Below are 19,425 nucleotides of genomic sequence, written 5' to 3' on the forward strand. Positions count from 1 at the left end.
TTTTTTTTTTTTTTTTGACTGGCATAATTTTAATTACAAAGTCTACAACCAATCAAAATGCAGAGCAGGGGAGCCCAGCAGTCCCAGTGGATACATCTACAAAACAACTCCTGCACCCAAGGCTCAGGGAACATTGCAGAAGACAGGGACAGAAAGTCTAGTCTGCAAGAGCCAGAGGATCAGGGAGTTTGCAGTGAGATTGAGTCTCCTAGGAATGTCAGCGTTTACACCCATCATCTTACCAACATGACTGCATAGACATGAGCTGAACAAGGAGGACACGAGTGAACGTGACAGACTGAGTGGGGAAAAGATCTTGGGATCTTAACCCTTCGCAAAGAACTAAAGTCAACCTAGGAAAGCTGGAAGTGGAGAGGTCTTCCCAGGAAAGAGGACACAGATTGGTTGTCCAGCATCAAACAGTCAGCCCGAAAACATGCATACAGGTAACGTTATACAGACCAGACAGGTTATGCTTATACATATGTACATGAAATACACATAGCTGCATGAGATGACAGTTAATTTAAAAGGGGGGCATGAATTCAAAGGAGAGTGGGGAAGGGCACACATGGGAAGGTTTGGAGGGAGGAAAGGGGAGAGAGAGATGTAATTATATCATAATCTCAAACAAATGTAAAGGTCTTATCTAGTTGAAACAAACCAGGAGCCTTCACACATAACTCTATAATTTCTAGTTTCAGCCTCATTTTGTGTATTACAGCATGAATGTGGTGTCTTCCCCCAACCCCCATACAAGCTCATGTGTTAGGTCTTGGTCTCCAGCTGGTGGTGATAGTCTGAGACACTGTGGAACCTTTGGCATTGTGGATTAGCTAGTACAAGTGTGTCATTGGAGGCAGGCCTCCAAGGTGATACATACCTCTGGTTCCAGGTGGGTCTGTCTGCTTCTTGATCCTCTAAGATGTGAATAAGCCACGCCACAAGCTGCCGCCACCAGAGATGAAGCTTCACCAGCCACATGCCTTCCTTACCATCATAGACTTCCTTACCATCATAGACCCTATACCCTGAAACTGTGAACCAAAATAAAATCTTCCCTTAAGTTGCCTCTTCCAAGTGTGGTATATCTTCCAAGTGTTGTCTCTTACCACATCAAAAGAATGAATTCATATGCTCTTGTCATGTAGGCAGTCTGGTCTTCATCTGGAGATTCTCTTGGTCTTGCATGTCAAATGTTGAATGTTGTGATTACAAGCAACATGTGTTTGAATTAATTCCTGGCATACTTTTTAAAAGATTTATCTTTGTGTGCGTGTGTGTGAATGTGTGTGTGTGCCATGTGTGTGAATGTATGTGTATTCCATATGTGTGAATGTATGTGTATTCCATATGTGTGCATGTGAGTATGTATATATGGCATATGTGTGTGTATGCCATGTATGTGTGTGTTTGTGTATGTGTGTAAATGCCCTGTGTGTCTATCTGTATGTGTATATGAGTGTGTGTTGATGTGTGTATGTGTGCCATATGTGCCATGTGTGTGCACATGCATGTCATGTGTGTGAGTGCCCACAATGCTCAGAAGAGGACTTTGGAACGTCTGGAGCTGGCATAACAGGTGGCTGTGAGCCTCTCCGTGCATAGTAACCAAACTTTCATCCTTGGAAAAGCACCAAGTCCTCTTAGCCACTGATCCATCTCTCTCTGGTCCATCTGACATTCTCAAAACCAACCAGCTAAGCCCTTGAGACTTGATGATAACAGTCCTATCTATATTGTCAGGATCTTCAGTCGCATTCACTGCCTGCCACTTTGTCTGGCGGAACCAGAAGCAACAGCCAGCCCACTGACTCAGAGCTCCAGGTTCAGCCCCTCCCGATCTGGCCTTTCAATTCTTCTGATCTCACCGCAGGCCAGATCATCCCCTTCTTATAACAATAGCAAAAATACCGAAAGTCTTCACCGCAACTGTCTTCTCCATTTCTGTTTCAGGATCTTCCTTTCTGTCCCATCCTATCCACTTCCTATCACCATGCGGATTACCCCTCCTCTGCAGCCAGGCTGACCCTAAGGCTAGTCCTCCTGTCCACAGCTTCCTTCCAGATATCTCCTAGAACTCCTGGCTCAGATGCTTGCTGCTGCACACACAGATGCTTGCTGCTGCACACACAGATGCTGTCACTTAGCAGAATTTCCTCACTGCTCAGATTGACAAATGGAAAATGTGACTCTCAAGGATTACACACGTCTGAGACTGGGACCCAGGCAGCAGGGAAGAGGGGGTTTCTCACCCACCCACGTGCTCTTGATGAGGAGCCATCTCCCATGTGCTCTGGGGTAGCACCACCATGTGCTTAAGGAGACATCTTTCTGACTGGCTGATTGATTACTAAAATACTTGGCTCTTGAACGAGGTAGTTTTCACTCAGCTGAGCAAATTCTCTGTATTCTTCTTAGTCTCTGGAGCTCAGATGAAGGGGAACCCTGATATTACCAGAAAGCTTTCCGTGTCGGAGAACCTTGGGGTGAGAGGAGGGATGCGTCTGTGTGCCAGAAGAAGAAGGTGCTAAAAGCAGGAACAGGGGAGTGTGGATTTCTTTTTATCGAAAACAGAGATAGGTATATTCTTACCCACCTTCATAGCTGGCCTGAAACCTGTTTTTACATATAAAGTTTTTCTAGAACTTGTTTGTGTGTTGACAAAAGCTGCTTTTGTGTTGTAATGAGAGTTGAATAGGCGTCACAGAAACGGTATGGCCTGCCAAATCTAAAATCTTTACTATCTTTACAGAAAAAAATGTTTTCTGGGGGCTGCAGAGATGGCTCCCCAATGAAGAACAATTGCTGCTCTCCCAGAGGACCTGAGTTTGATGCTAAGCACCCACATGGCAGCTCACAACTGTCTTTAACTCAAGTTCTAGGGGACTAAACACTCTCTTCTGGCCTCTAAGGGCATTTCAGACATACACATTGTGTGTGTGTGTGTGTGTGTGTGCAGACAAATAACCCATACGCATGAACACACACACACACACACACACACACACATTCCTTTATAAAAAGAAAAAAAAGGGGGGGGCTGGAGAGATGACTCAGTGGTTAAGAGCACTGACTGCTCTTCCTGAGGTCCTGAGTTCAATTCCCAGCAACCACATGGTGGCTCACAACCATCTGCAATGGGGGATTGGATGCCCTCTTCTGGTGTGTCTGAAGAGATCAATGGTGAATACATAAAATAAATAAATAAATCTTGAAAAAAATTTCGAAAAAGAAAAAAATTGTCTGCCCTAGGCTCTTCAGTGGTCCCCAGAGTAGACTTTATTATCCTCACTGAGGAGGATGAGGTGGCACTTTAAGGAGGAAAGATGGTAGTACTTGCCCAGGTTCACTCATTACCCTAAGTATTTGGAGCAAAACTTAAGCTACTTAGTGAGAAAATACATCATCACTTGACCAAATGCCCTCAGGATAAATCCACACACACTCATCATGGACCAAATCCATATGTCCAGCTCCACCTTCCCAGAATCCCATAGCCCAGCAACTTGGATGCCATGTTGGCAAGCTATACAGTTCTATGAGTCTGTACCTTTGTAGCTGCTGTTTCCTTTCCACAGGGTCCTGCAGTTTCCTTCTTAGTAAGTCCTTCATGATTAACCCGATTGTCTTTTTCTGCTCCTTGTGTGCTTGTGTTCAACCCTGAGCACGCTGTCTGTCTGCTTCCAGACTGATGGGTACCTTGAGAAATACAACTGTATATTCATGCTTATAGTCTCTGAGGTGTCTACTGGGACTTTACGGTATTGCTGATTGAGTGGCACCTCATTTTAGGATCCCCAAAGAAAGGAAAGAATGCTGCCAAGAATTATCATTGTTTTCTTATCACTTGGGTCTTAAAGGTTCATTCTTATTTAAATATCATTTATTTCTAAGTTTCAAAAGGAACTTTAAAATATCACTACCATGTACACAACTATAACTAAAAGTCATTACAGAATTATAATTACTTCACCTTGAGCCTAACTATCACCTCCTCAATTGGCCCTCTGTGACTTGGATTCAGTAAGCATGGGAAGGTTATGGTGTTAGGGAGATGGTCCAGAGGGTAAAGTGATTGCTGCAAAAACATGAGAACACAGACTTAGACCCCCAGAGACTATGCAAAAAGACAGCATGGCAGTGCATGCCTGTAACACCATTGCTGGGGAGAAAGACAGAAGGATCCCTGGGGCTTGCTGGACAGCCAGCCCAGCTCAGTCAGTGAGCTCCATGGTCAGTGCTACCAGATGCTGTCTCAAAACAAAATATGGAGAATGACTAACTGAGGAAGACACCTGATCTGGTCTCTGGCCTCCACACTGGTACCCTACACAAATACACACACACACACACACTCTTACTTCCTATCTTCCCCAAAGAACAAAAAGGCTGAGCGTGGTGGTTCATGCCTGGGACCAAAATACCCGAGACACTGAGGCAGGAGGTTTGTTGTGAGTTCAAGGCCAGTTGGGCCACATATTGAGTTTGAGGCTATGCTGAGCTATAGGGAGGGACTCTGTCACATACACACACACCCCTTGTACACACACCCCAATGTATTACTTCCTGTCTATAATGGCCTAGATTGGTCACTTTACCATATGTCATATTGAACTTTTCTACCTCATAGCGCTATAAGGTTCAGGAAACTTCAGAGACGGCACTCAGCTGGAGGAAGTAGGACTCAGACAGATGCTCTCTGAGGGTTCTGTTTATTGCCTGTCCTGGCTTCTCACTCCAGCCTCTCCTGTTGCTTCCTGGTTGTTGGAGATGTATCGAGCTCTCGGGGAGCTCCTGTCATCATGGGTGGCAGCCTAGCTTCCATACATTCCCCTCCATGTTGGACTATAGCCTCTTAAACCAGGTAACCCAAATAAATCCTTTAGTTGCTTCTGTCAGGATTCCAACAAAAAAAAAATATGAGAGAAGCAACTAATGTGTGACTGAGACGTGGCTGGCCCAGTGGGAAAGTGTGTGCTTCTCATGTGTGAAGCCCTGGCTTTCACTCTACACACTACATAAAACTGAAAGTGGAGGCACACGCCTGTAACCCCAGGACTCAGGAGTAAAGGCAGGAGGGTCAGAAGTTCAAGGTCATTCTTAGCTACATAGCAATATGTACTGGCCTGGATTACAAGAAATTCAAGATATGGGTGGGGGCAGGATGTATATAGTAGGTATAGAGGGTGTCATTTTCAAGGGGAGTCACATCTAGCAAGGTTTGGACTCAGGAATGTGATGATCAGCAGATGGTAGAGGCTGTACTGGTAACACTAAGCTCTATAGCAGGAAGAATTCTGTGCACGGCTCCTCCTGCAGACCTGGTTGTATGTTCTTGCTCAGTCTGCTGTGATGTTATCTGTCCTGTGGAGGCTGGAAACTCCCAGGATGTAGCCAGCATACCCAACTACTGATGGCAGCCTGGCTCATGGAAGTGACTCAGGGAAAAGCATTTGCAGAGAGTGATGCCACCTTGGCTTTGGCATGCCAGCCTCCACATCGAGCTACTGTTATACTCAAAGAATGTGCAGCCTGCTGATGGTGGGGGGCAGGATTTCCTCAGAGTCTTGGTTACCGCCATAGGTTTGCCACTGGGGTTCAGCATGTGTGTTTCAGGGGGCTGTGTGTGCTGTTTACAAGCCCATTCTTAGCTCAGTGTGCACATTTCTCTTTGGTATCTTTGTATGCATTTATTATCATGAAGTTTTTCAAACAAACAAAGATGGTAGGTAGTAATGCTTCATGCCTTTGATCTCAGTACTCGGGAGGCAGAGATAGGTGGATCTCTGACTTTGAGGGCAGCCTTGTCTATAGAATGAGTTTCAGGACAGCCAGAGCTACACAGAGAAACCCTGCCTCGAGAAAAAAAACAAACAAAACAAAAACAAACAAAAACCCTTATGGTTTATCCATAATTAAGCCAAACTGTAGCTGTGAATAAAGAGTAGATTAAAAAGTAACAACAACAGGGCTTGGGGGGAGGGCTCAGTGGTTAGAGAATTTGCTATGTTTGAATCCTTATCACCCATATAAAAAGCAGGGCAAAGCCATGCAAGTCTGTAAACCCAGCTACTGGTGGTGGACACTAGAAAATCTCTGGGCCTGGTTGGACACTACCGCAGCTCAAGGTTCAGTGAGATGCTCTGTATCACGGGAGTGTGGAGAGCATTAGGACAGACATATGACATCCTGTTTTCACCTCTATGCATGGATGTACCTGCACATATGTGTGCACATAAAACACACACACTCACACACATACACACATGCACGCTCACACACACATGCACACACACGCACATACCCACATGCAGACATGCACAGCAAAACAGCTCTCCCTCCATGGTCTGTCTTCTTCAAGGAAAGTCCCTACTCTGAGGAAACAGCTTGCAATGTGAGTCCTCAGAACCTGATGGATTTCCTCAGACTCCAGAAAGGAAAGTGGGGTGAACAGCACTGCCCCTGATAAACAACAACACAGCTGACAAAGCAAGAATACAGGAGTCCCCTTACCCCCTGGGGAGGACAAGACCCAGTGGATGTCTCAAATTGCATAGTAAAATCCCCCTTAGGTGTCTTCCCCTACACGGACATCCATGATAAAGTTACATTTATAAATGGGGTACTGTAGGAGTTAATAACAATAATTTACCATATATCTTCACAGCCTTAGTATATGAGGTTTTACTTTTTTTTTTTTTCATTTAAAAAAAAGTTTTTTTAAGTTCCTGGCTCTCCTGGAACTCACTATGTAGACCAGACTGGCTTCCTAATTCAAAGAGATCCTCTTGCCTCTGTCTTCCAAGTGCTGGGATTAAAGGCATGCACGACCTTTTTGTTTCTACATTTTTGTTGTTGTTTTTTTTTAATTTTTAAAAAGCTCAATTTTTGTACGCCTTTAATCCCCGCACTCCAGTCTGGTCTACACATAGAGTCTGATACACATAGGGTAGCCTGGGATACATATAGAGACCATGTCTTTAAAAACCAAACTAAATAAATATAATAAGGTCAATTTTCATTTTACATGTTTCATTGTTTTGCCTTTATGTATATATGTCCCTGGTCCCTCTGAAGGTCAGAAGAAGGCATCAGGTCCAGTGGAACTGGAGGTATAGACAGTTGTGAGCTGCCCTATCGGTGATGGAAACTGAACCTGGGTTCTCTATAAAATTGACGTGTGTTTTGCTTTTAGTTTTGCTTTTTATTTTTTAGCTAGGCTTTAACTATCAGGGCCTCTTAGGAAGCCCCTGAAGGGATAGGGAGAGTCTGTAGTGAGTAAAGTGAGTTATAGCACCTGAGCTCCCATGTAAAAAGCCGGGTATGGTGGTAACCCCAGTGCTTAGGACACAGATAAGTAGATTCCCCAAGCTCACTGGTTAGCTAGTCTAGCTGAAATGCTGAGCTCCAGGCTCAATGAGACCTTGTCTTAAAATAACAATGTAGGAAAGTTATAGAGGACACCCATGTCAGCCCCTGTCCTTCACACACACACACACACACACACACACACGAACAGGCATACAGGCACACGCACATACACACACACATGCACATACACATGCTCACACTCACACACACACATATACACACATACACACTCCCTCACACACTCTCACACATGCACACACACATGTATACATGAGCATGCACACACAAACACACATACACATACACATTCCCTCACACACTCTCTCACACACAATTGCACAACTCACATACAGACACATATTCATATACACATATACATCCACATGCATGCACACACTCACAGAGTCATACACATGCACACTCTTACATACATACTCTCTCACATACTCGCACATGTGTGTATATATGACTATGCACACACATACATACACTCCCACACTCTCACACACTCTCACACATTTCCTGGATGTCCAGAGGCTAGTGGTTTCCCTGGGTTAGGCTGCCCACACCTGGTCCCCTCATAAATTCCAGGAAATAGGGAACTTGCACTTCAGATGGGTTTCCTAAAGCCCTGAACATACCTCAACACACCCTCTTACATTACCTTCTGGGGAGCAGGCAAGCATAGAGTGCCCAGGTCTGGCCATGGTCTGGGGTCTCCCCAGAGTGTCCACCACACTACACCCCCCAACTCTGTGATTCTGAAGTATAATTCAGCTCTGTGATGTGAGGCAAATACTCAGTGCTCCTTATTTTCTGTTTTTAGTCTGAAAGTTTTGGCTCCCCAAATTGTCTAGGCTGACTGAGAGTTCATTCTGCATGGTGTCTGAACTTATGATCTTGCCTCAGCCTCCCAAGTAATTGGATGACAGGCCTATGCTACCTGGCCTGCTTCCCCTTGGTTTTGATGTGGGGTGGTATTTTTAAATTTTTTTTTCTGCTCAGCATTCCTGGCCCCAGTGATAACAGGGCTTGTGAATTATGACCCAGGCAGCAAATGTTTTTACTCTCCCATGAAACAAAGCCAATGTGTTTTCTGTCCCTGGGGCCTCGGCCAGGCGGGAGCTACAGCTGTCTTGATATGGTGAACTCGGCTGACGTCAATGTAAGCCATGCCAGGCCAAGGGCTCCACTCAGGAAGCTTGTAAGCGATACTGAAAACAAATTTGCATTTTTCCCCCCTTTGACAGGAACTCGGCTACTCTCGGCTCCACCGAGAAGCTGAGCTGTTTTTATTGGGCTCTGTGCGGCCAGCAGACTGAACAACCCCAGTTCCAAGCTCTTGGAAGGCTACCTCTGCTTTTCTTTTTTATTTTCCTTTAAGATTCAGCCAGCCAAATTCGAGTTCCTTTGCTTGAGGCTGAAAAACCCTGGCAGGCTCATGCTTTTCTGCAGCTCTTAGGAAACAGCCTGGCTGATGGTCACTTTAAATGGAAAACAGCCCCGATTCGGAATTTCAGTGTTTTGGGCCAAGATGTTAGTCAAAACTCTAAATTTTAACATCTCATTCCCTTCCCCGCTCCAGCTGAGCCTGCTTAGGCCTGCATGGGAAAGGGGCAAGGCTGGTTGTCCCCCACCCCCTTCCTGCCTGCCTCTGCTTCTCACTCCCCTGCTTACAAGGTTGGAGGTAGACAAGGGCCCAAAGAGCCAGTGCAGTCCTATGAGGTCGGGGCGTGGTAGTGGAGAGGGTATGGAGTGGGTGGCATTTTTGAGTCTGGCTGAAGTAGATACCCGTCCCTGGCCTTTCTCTAACCCCCTTCTGTGTGGCCACTTGAGACCCTTTCTACCTCCAGCTTCTTCCTGTGCTGGGAATAGAGCCCAGGCCTTTGGCCAAGCAAGGGCTTTGCCACTGTCCGCTATTCCCAACCTCTCTTTCACTTTTTGAAACAAGGTCTCATTGAGCTGTCCTTGAATGCACTCTGTAACCCAAGCATGCTTTGTGCTCATTTCCCTCCTGCTTCAGCCTCCCGAGTAGCTGGGATGGTAGGCCTGGGTCTCTAGACATGGCTTAGCTGTAGTTCCTCCCTGTGGGGTTTCTGCCTTTTCTGGTAGCTCCATAACTCAGACAGTGGTCCATATCAGTTCTCTCTTGACCTGGACCTGGACTAGACCGGTCCTGACAAGCACTGAGGCAGAAATTAGCCCAACCCAACACTTGCTTCTGGTTCTGACACTCAAGCAGGTAGTAGTCAGCTTCTGTATAATATCCTCTTGGCTGCTGTGACAAAGAGACACATGCTTGATGCCTTCAGACAACAGTTCGTTCTCTCATGGTTCTGGAGGGCAGAAGTCTGGCATCACTTTCATTTGGCTGTGTCCATGAAACTGCATTCCCTCCAAGGATCCACTTTTGATCCCTTCCAGCGGGGGGTGGGGTGGGGTGGGGTGTTGTCTGCCATTGCTTAGCTTGTGGCCTCAGCACCTCAACCATGTGTGTGCTAGGCTTGTGTGCTTGAATACTTGGTTGCCTACAGATGGCGCTGTTTGGGAGTTGTGTAAACTTCAGAAGGTAGAGCAACGTAGCTGGAGGAAGTGAGTTGGTGGGAGTGAGGTGTGGTGGTGGACTTTGAGTCTTATGAGCTCGCCCCTTCTCTGTCCCGTAGGTGCTTTCTGACTGCCCATGGGATGTGACTGGCCACCTCATGCTTGTGCTGCCACAGTGGCAAGCCACCTCTGTCTCCTGCTCTCCTTCCCCTCTGTGGTGGATTGCATTCTCTCGACTGTGAGCCAGAATAAACCTTCTCTCCCTGAAGCTGCTTTCAACAGGTATTCTGTCACAGAAACTAAGGAAGTAATTGATACACTTGGCCTCTGTTTGCTAAGTACACAAGTCATTGTATATGGGGCTTTTGCCCTTCTCAGTTGTGGGGTACCTGGGATAACGTCTCACAGTCCTTAATCATATTTGCAAAGACCCATTTCGTTAAAAAATAAAACCAACCAACCAAACAAAAAACCCCACCAGACCCCTCACATTTATAGGTCCCAGAGGATAATCTTTGGGGATCTTTGCCAACCTAGTGCAACCCAATTTAGACTCTGAGGTCCAGGCTGGCAAAGGGCCTAGTCTTCTCTGCTCTCACTAAAGGGCATCCTAGGGTAAGCTCCACCACAGTCTGATGTGCAGAGACAGTCCCCATTTCCCTCCAGGGAGCATGGATTTCTCCACAGACACATTCCTCAGAAGATCCTCCCTTCAGATTCTGATCCCCAAGTGGCTGGCATCTTCCATTCCACAAGGAAGGAGGAGGGTGTGTGGTGGCTTCAGACTCTAGATCATTTCTTATCTGCTTTGCAAGTGATGTGGCATGCTCCAGTCTGCCACCTTCACTGTGGGGCTATCGGTGGCAAAGTTGGTCAGGTTCGTAACCTGGGCTGTGCAAACCCCAGGGAACACAGAGAGGGACCACCGGGCGAGGGTGGGGGTGGGGGAAAACTATGATCAACCACAACTCACCCCCTCACAAGCCTGCCCCTGCCCCAAGTTTTCGGGCTTACGTTTGCACTCCAGGAGCTACTTGTTTGTTCTCTCTCCCTCATGGTTGACCTCATTCTGTTCTCTTTGCCGGTAGTTGAATGACGCAGGCATTGCCACCTGACCATGAGATGCTAATGACAAGGAGGCCGACATAGACATCCTTCTTGGGGCCTGCAGCTCATGAGGTGTGCTGAACCAGAACCCTCCTGCTCTGTGACTTAGCAGACTGTCATTCGATAAGGAGGCCGTGCGAGTCTGAGTGCCTCGGAGACGGACAGGCTGGCTTGGGAACAAAACACACTTATGTTTTAGAACTCGGTCCAGCTTTTTGGGGAGGGGGTTTAGAGGGAGGGACAGATTTGTTTGGGAGGCCCTGGAATGTTCAGATAATAAATCCTTTTATCTCTTCTTCCACCTTAGCAATGGAAATGAGCAGCCTGTCTCTGGGAGGCTAAAGGAAGGATTTAAAAAAACAAGCACTGGCCTTGGGCTAAATCCTTAAATCCGCATACAGGGCTGGATGTGGTGCCCTTTGTTCCCAGAGTTCCATGGGGGAAAATTGCATCATCTAGAAGAATAGATAGTGCTCAGCGGTTAAGAGTACTGACTGCTCTTCCAGAGGTTGTGAGTTTGATTCCCAGCATGGTCTGTACTATAATTTGAGCTGGTGAGATGGCTCAGCAGTTAAGAACACTGGCTGCTCAGAAGGTCATGAGTTCAAATCCCAGCAACCACATGGTGGCTCACAACCATCTGTAATAATATCTGATGCCCCCCCCCAAAAAATTAAAAAATAAAAAATAAAAATAAATTAAAAAAAAGATCTGATGCCGTCATATGGGTGTCACTACAGTGTACCTTGGGGGGAAGCAAGCTAGGGCAGAGTGAGCAGGGCGAGAGCAAGAGGGAGAAGGGAAGGGGGCAGGGGAAAAGAAGAATAGCTAAGAAGCATCAAAGATGTTCAAAATGGCAGTCATCAAAGGCTGAGATTGCTCAAGGGTCTCACAGCGTGCCTGAATTATTATTTTCTTTCTTGAGATGTTTCTATCACTCCAAGCCTTTCCACCAATGACTGAACACAAATTTCAAGTCTTTTCCTAGTTTCTTACCTTATGTACGTGTGTGTGTGTGTGTGTGTGTGTGTGTGTGTGTGTGCAGGTAAGACGTGGCCAGTCCAGAGGATGACCTCAGGTGTTATACCACAGGCACCAATCACCTCTTTGTTCTGAGGCAGGATCTCTCACAGGCATGGAAACCACCCAGCAGTGTAGACAGTTGGCTAGTGAGCTTCTCTGGGTTAGGCTGATCTCCACTTCCCCAGCTCAGGAATCATCACCAAAATCAGCCTTTTTTTTTTTTTTTCCTTTAATGTGAGTATTGGGGATTGATCTCAGATCCTCATGCTTGAGTGACAAGCACTTGACCAATCTAACTAGCTCCTCAGTCCTCATTGGATTCTTGCTTCTCTGAGCCAATTTACTGTTGCTTTAAATGAGGGTCTTGTCCGGTCCCTTTTATTTGGGTAATCCTGGGGGAAACTGAGGACGATTTGGGGACAATCTGAGAAGCAGATTCCCTTCAGCATGACTAGACTGGAAAAGGCTTCTATAGCAAGACTACATAGACTGGGTGACTTCAAAAAACAGACATTGATGTCTCAGAGCTTAAAAATGCACATACCACTCATGAAGTAGACCTGAATTTGGTTCCTGGTACTTGGGCCAGGTGTCTCACAGCTGCCTATAATTCCAGTTCCAGTGGATATGACACCTTCTCTGGCATCCATGAGCACTGCACTGATGTACACGAACACACAGATGACGGGCAGATGGACACATATATTCATTCTCTCATACTTCTGGGCATCGGGAATCTGCCATCAGAGTGTTGGCAGAGCTGGTTCTCTTGAGGCCTCTCTTCTTGGCCCAATACTAGCCGTGGTGTCCTTGTGTCTCCAGCTCCAATTAAATGTTGTCCTTTATAAGACTTGCATTGGTCATGGTGTCTGTTCACAGCAGTAAAACCCTAACTAAAACAACCTGTGTCTCCCTTCCCTTTTCGAATGAGAACTGCAGTCAGATTGCTGAGGGCCTCATTCCAGTCATTGCATTGAAACCTTTAATTTTTTTTTCTTTTCTCATTTTGAAACAGTCTTGCTATGTAGCCTAGGCTAGCCTCAAATGCATGATGATCCTTCTGCCTCTGCCTCCTGAATGCTGGGGTGTGCTACCATGCCCATAGCCACTGAATCTCAATTACTCCTTTAAAGATATTGTACAAGGCATCAACATGGGAATTTGGTGGGGATATGATTCTGCTCCTAATGCCAGGCAAGACACTTAACATATGTGATTTCAAGTCTTCCTTCCAGTGACTCCTGAGATAGACCACATTATTAACACACACACACACACACACACACACACACACACACACAGAGTAAAAACAAGGCCCACCAAGATTAAGCATACTCATTAAGGTCACACACTAGCAAACAGCAGAGATGTGAGTCACAGCAGGGCCAGTCCCTCAGCCTGAACTTTTTCCATTGAACCCACTGTCTGGTGAAGCCAGATGACTGTACAATGTGAGGTGTAGAGAGAGGGTGGGAGGCAGTGAAAGGTGGTATGTCACAAGGCCATCTAAAAATAAAGCCCTGGGGTCACATGCCCATGCAGTGGTCCAGTGTGCCATTGTGGCTCCTTTTTCCCTGAGGTGGCCCAGACACTCAGTGGAGAGGGATTTCCTTGCAAGGTAAGGAGATGTGACTCTAAATGGACCAGGGTCAATAGAAGCTCAAGGGAATGGACAGTGCTGTTCCTGCCCCCATCTGTCAGACGAATCGGCCTGGATAGGGCTGGAGGAATGAAAGCCATGGAAGAACAAGATTCCCTTGAGAAGGAAGGACCCTGTGCCATCTCCTCCTTCAGGGTTTAGCCAGGGCTGGTTCTGCAGAAGGGTTCATGTCTAGAGAGCTTGCAAACTCTATGGTTTAAATGGATCCCACTCCCACCCCTGAAATTCATAAGCTCTGTTATGATTTGAATGTGAAATGTCCATATAGGTCCATTCATACGTTTGGATACTTGATCCCCAGTTGGCAGGATTGTTTTGGGAGGTGAGAAAAATGGGCCTCTGGGCATTCCTATCCTGACTCTGCTTTCCGACCATTCTGTGCTTCCTGGTCTGCTGAGATGTGAGGCGCTCCTGTCTTATGCTTCCACTGCTGTACTTGGCCTGTCGTGATGAACCGTGTGCCTTCCCACAAGGCATGAGCCAAAAAAACCAAAACAACAACAAAACCTACTTCCTCCCCTGAGTTGCTTTGTGATGTGTTTGGCTACAGCAGCAAGAAGGGTGAGGAGTCTAAATTCCCGACTTGCTGTCTCAGCGTGTGACCACACTGAGACAGGATTTTAAAGAAGTGATCACATTGAATTGTGGTTAGGAGCGTTCACCCTCACCCAGTCTGATGTCTGTCCTTATGAGAAATGAGTTTAGGAGTTGAGGAGATGCTTCAGGTGGCTAAGAACCTATGGTTTAAGCGTGAGGACCTCAGATTGGATTCCCAGACCCTGGGGATGGCAGTTTGTGTTTGTAACCCCAGCACTGAGTGTAGGTGTGGGCAGAGATAGGTGGGTCCCCAGAGCTCCTTACACAGTTGGAGCTCATGGTCTAACCAGACTGATGAGCTCCAGGTTCAGTGAGAGACCTTCTCTCAAAAACAAAGATGGGGCTGGAGAGCTGATTCGATATTTAGGAACATTTTCTTGTCTAACAGAGGACCTGAGTTCCATTCCTAGCACCCAACATTGGGAAGCTTAGCTCTCGGACATCGACACCCCCTTTTGGATTCTGCATTCACACATGTGGGAACACACACACACACACACACAGAGAGAGAGAGAGAGAGAGAGAGAGAGAGACAGAGAGAGAGACAGAGAGACAGAGAGACAGAGACAGACAGAGACAGAGAGTCACACACACATACACCAAATATTATCTTTAAAAAATGAGGTGGCAAGCAATTGAGTAACACATATTTGTCCTCTGGCTGCCATATACATGTGAACATGTGAACGCATGTACACAAATACCTGCATGCATATGTTCACACACCCACACCAACAGGAACCTCTTCCCTCCAAACACACACATGATATTAGGACAAAGACATGTGCAGGGGTGACCATGTCAAGACACGAGGAGAAGACTGCCAACCTGTAAGCCACAGCAAGAGGCCTCCGGAGAAAGAAATCTTGCAGAGATGTTGACCTCAGCCTTCCAGCCTCCAGAGCTTTGAGCAAGCATATCTCTGCTGACTAAACATGGAAGCCTGGGAAGATGAAGACACCTTATAAATAAACCAACTCCTTCTTTTCCTGAGTGTGGGAGTCTTGGTCTGGTCCCAGAGTCTGCTTGCTCCTTCACACAGAGGTGACACTTGGAGAAAGGGCAAGTCTTCAGGAAGCCACACAGGACCAAGATAATAGAAAGACTCTGTAAGGAAAGCACAGGAACCTGTAGATAAATGCACTGAAGAAATCACCTAAAATTAGACGCCTTCGGAGAAAATGAGAGGGGAGTCATGTTCATTTCCTTGGGTTTTTCTAAGCATCCCTAACCAACTCATCACCCATATCTCCTTAGCTCTAAGGCCACACCTCAGCCTTTCATGGCGGTTACAAACTCCTGTTCAACCTGTACTGATTATTTGGACATAATCCAAAGTTCCGCAACATTGAGTCCTCTAATGCAGGCTCCTGACATCACTCCTCACAATTTGATCCTTCAGAATCCTTCAACAGGGTCCCCTCCCACCCCTGATGTATTGGGTGTTGAACCAAGGCCTCCGACATCCCAGGCAGCTGTAGGAGGCACAGAGGTCCTCGTGCTTGCAGATAAGTCCTGGGGAACCTGGAATGTTAACTCACAGGGTTGTTCCTTCAAAGGGAGGGATGCATAACCCATTATCTGCCCAGAAGGCTGAGACAGATGTGGCTAGTAGCTTGGTGACCTTTAGACTATCATCTGTGTGGTAGGGACCACATTAGATACTCCCCTAGATATTTCCTGTAAGCTTGTTTTTCTCAGTCAATTGATAGAACCCATCATTTTGGAAGGTGAGAAGGGGTCTCACTAAATCACCCAGGCTGGCCTTGAACTCACTTTGTAGCCCAGGCAGGCGTTAACCTTTTAAGTCTCCTGTTCACTTTCCTGGGTAGTGATGACAAATACTATTTCTCCAGGCCAGGCTCAAAACAGGACATGTCTAGAACAATTACCTTCAAGGATTCCTTGTTTATGGGTCCCTGTCCTCAGAGTGGATGGAGGCACTGCATAGCAGACAGTGTCACCCTACCCTGAAGCTCTGATCTCTGCCCTTCCCTGCTGTTGTTGACCAACTAAGCCTTCTGGTAGCATTTTGGTTCTTTAGCATCTCTCTCTCTCTGAATATGGGTATGTGTATGCATGTGTGTACATGTGTGCATGTGTATATATGTGTATGTATATGTATATATGTGTTGTGTATATGTGTATACATATGTGTATGTGCATGTATATATATATATGTGTGTGCATGTGTATGTATGTGTATATATATGTGTGTGTGTATATGGTGTGTATATGTATATATATGTGTGCATATGTGTATGTGTGTATATGTGGTGTGTATGTGTGTGTGCATGTGTGGCTATGTATGTGTGGATATGTGTGTTCATGTGTGTATATGTATGAGTGTATATATATATACATATGTGTATGTATGTGTATATATATATGTGTGTGTATGTATGTGTGTATATATATGTGTGTGTGTATATGTGGTGTGTATATGTGTGTGCTTGTGTGTATATGTGGTGTGTATATATGTGTGCATGTATGTATGTATGTGTATATATATGTGTGTGTGTATATGTGGTGTGTATATGTGTGTATATATGTGTGCATATGTACATGCATGTGTATATGTGTGTATATGTGGTGTGTATATGTGCGTGTATGTGTGTATATGTGTGTGTATGTATGTGTGCATATATGTATGTATGTGCACATGTGTGTATGTGTGTATTATGTGTATGTGTGTGCACATGTGTGTGTGTGCACATGTGTGTGTGTGTATGCACAGTATTAGGTCATATAAAGATGGCACTATATTGAAGCCTCCACATTCACCACCGAACAGTTGGGTTCATTTCAACAAGAGTCTCAAGTTCTTGAAGTCAGGGTTGGCCCTTGAGCCACAAGAGACTCTGCTGTTGCTGCTGTTGTCTGTTTCTCACAGCTTACCTCTTCCCTCAGTGAGCATGTCTATATTTGTCTTCTAGGATTGCCATGAGACCCTGTGTCTTAAGTCCTTGAAGCTGAAGACTTGGGTAGAGAGGTCACAGGTATATTTATTACTCTGCTCATTACTGTGTCCAAATATCTAGCAGAAGCAAGAGACAGGAGGAGAGGTCTCTGTCTCACAACTTAAGGGAATGTATGGTTTGCCATATCGGGAAAGGGTTTAGCTCTGTTCACTGGTGGTAGGACCTCAGTATTGGGAATTCCGTAGAGCCGCATTTCAGATTTTGAAATGCTGAATGGGCCAAATTCTAAAATGCTTGCACACAGCTCTTTCCCCAGAAGCCATCGCTCCGGAGTCTCTTGTGGTGGCATCTGGGGACTTTTCCGGATTAGTGCCCGCATCCACTGCAAAGATTCCACAGAGAGAACATTCCTTGCTCACTGTACCACCTGACTTTCAGCAGTGAGCAACTGAGGGACAGGGAGCCTAGTGCAAAGGACACTAGACACCCAGAGGCTGACAGTGACAGAGAGCCCACAGGTGGGAGCAGTGTGTGAGGAGGAGGGGTATGTAAGAGGAGTTGGCAGGGTGTCTGAGGTCAGAGGCTGTTGTAAAAATAACCTGCATCCGGGCCCAGGGTCAGCCTTCCAGATTTGATAGTGGCCTCCTGCCCTGGCCTCAGTCCCGAGGGCCATTTCATACTGTAAGGAGCTGCAACTGGAGCCCTGGGTGTTGGCAGCAGACGTGCAGAGGTAGAACTGGGAGATGGGGCATGAAGACTAGGAACAAGGGCCCTTTCAGGCCTGTGTTTACACATGTGCCTCCTAGTCTCAGGGAAGTGAAAACAAACTCTCTCAGCCATCTCCGAGTTACACTGCATGACTAAGATGCTGACTTAGAGTGTCCATGTAACCTTTCTGGTGGCTTCCAGTGATTTCAGAGGACCAAGAAAAGACTTGTTTCCCAGGTTCTCATTATCTCAAGAGGGCTGTTAGCGAACCCCAGTACCTGGGGCGGGGGCACAGGCCACAGGAACCTCCTGGAGGAAGGGACCACTGACTCAGGAGCCTTTAGGACTTGGGTAGCAGCCAAGCTGACCAACCATCCTGCTGTTAAGGGGAGGAAATTAGCCATTGCTCAGGGGCTCACCTCAGGTCTCAGTTACTCTTGCTGGGGAGGCCTTACAGGACACAACTCAGAGTTATTTCTGATCCTGCAGCCCGAGTGCATAGTCTGTTCTCATGTGGAGGGTGATACTAGCTACCTTTTATCTTTCTCCACTTTAAGTCTCCAGACAGGATTTCTCATTGAACCTGGTTGCTTGCTGATTTAGTCAGGTTGGATAGCCAGTGTGCCCTAGGGATCATCCTGTCTCTCTTCCAAGTACTCAGATTATAGATAAAAGCTGCCACATCTGGCTTCTCTATGTGTGCTGGAGATCTCAACTTGGGTCCTGGTACTTGTATAAGCAAGCACTTTATGAGTGTCTCTCCCCAGACCATATCTGCTTCTGATACTCAGCTCACACCAACTTTTTTCAATTTCTACCCACTTCTGCCACTGCACTAATATTCCCTGGCTCAGCAGAGGGCCCATCTTGCTGTGGCCTCTGTCCACTCACAGACATGGAATCACTGGACTGTACCCTCATGTCAGGTAGTGTGATCCTCGAAGGCTGCCCCTTGCTTCTCTAGCTCATGAATCTTCTTCATATCTTCTTCATTCCTTTTCTCTGAAGAACCGTTCACCAGTTTTCTGGATAGAGGGACAGGGAAGCTGCTGGCACCAGAACTTATGACCCAGAAGAGAGATCTTCTATCTGATGACAGCTGTTTCCCTCAACTCTGGAAGCGTGCTGTGAGGCACTGGGACCAGACCTTAACCTCTGAGTCCTGTTTATCACAAAACCATCTCCCTGATTTAGACAAAGTATGTTAAGGCATTGCTCTGATGCTTTGCCAACATTGTATGACTTGGTATACAGGACGAAGACTTGCTTAGAAATTGTCCCTCTATAGGACAATTATAGATAGATATTATATTATAGGACAATTATAGATAGACATTATGTTTTTAATGTGATTTGCTTACAGGGTGGAAAAGGAGATATGTGCTTTCATCCCTGGGTTGGTTTTGTTGTTGTTGTTTTTGCCTTAATTTTGTCCTGTGATCGATCTCTCTCTCTCTCTCTCTCTCTCTCTCTCTCTCTCTCTCTCTCTCT

The sequence above is a fragment of the Grammomys surdaster genome, unplaced genomic scaffold (genome assembly GCF_004785775.1).
Source record: "Grammomys surdaster isolate TR1022 unplaced genomic scaffold, NIH_TR_1.0 181, whole genome shotgun sequence".
In the NCBI taxonomy this organism is placed as follows: Eukaryota; Metazoa; Chordata; class Mammalia; order Rodentia; family Muridae; genus Grammomys; species Grammomys surdaster.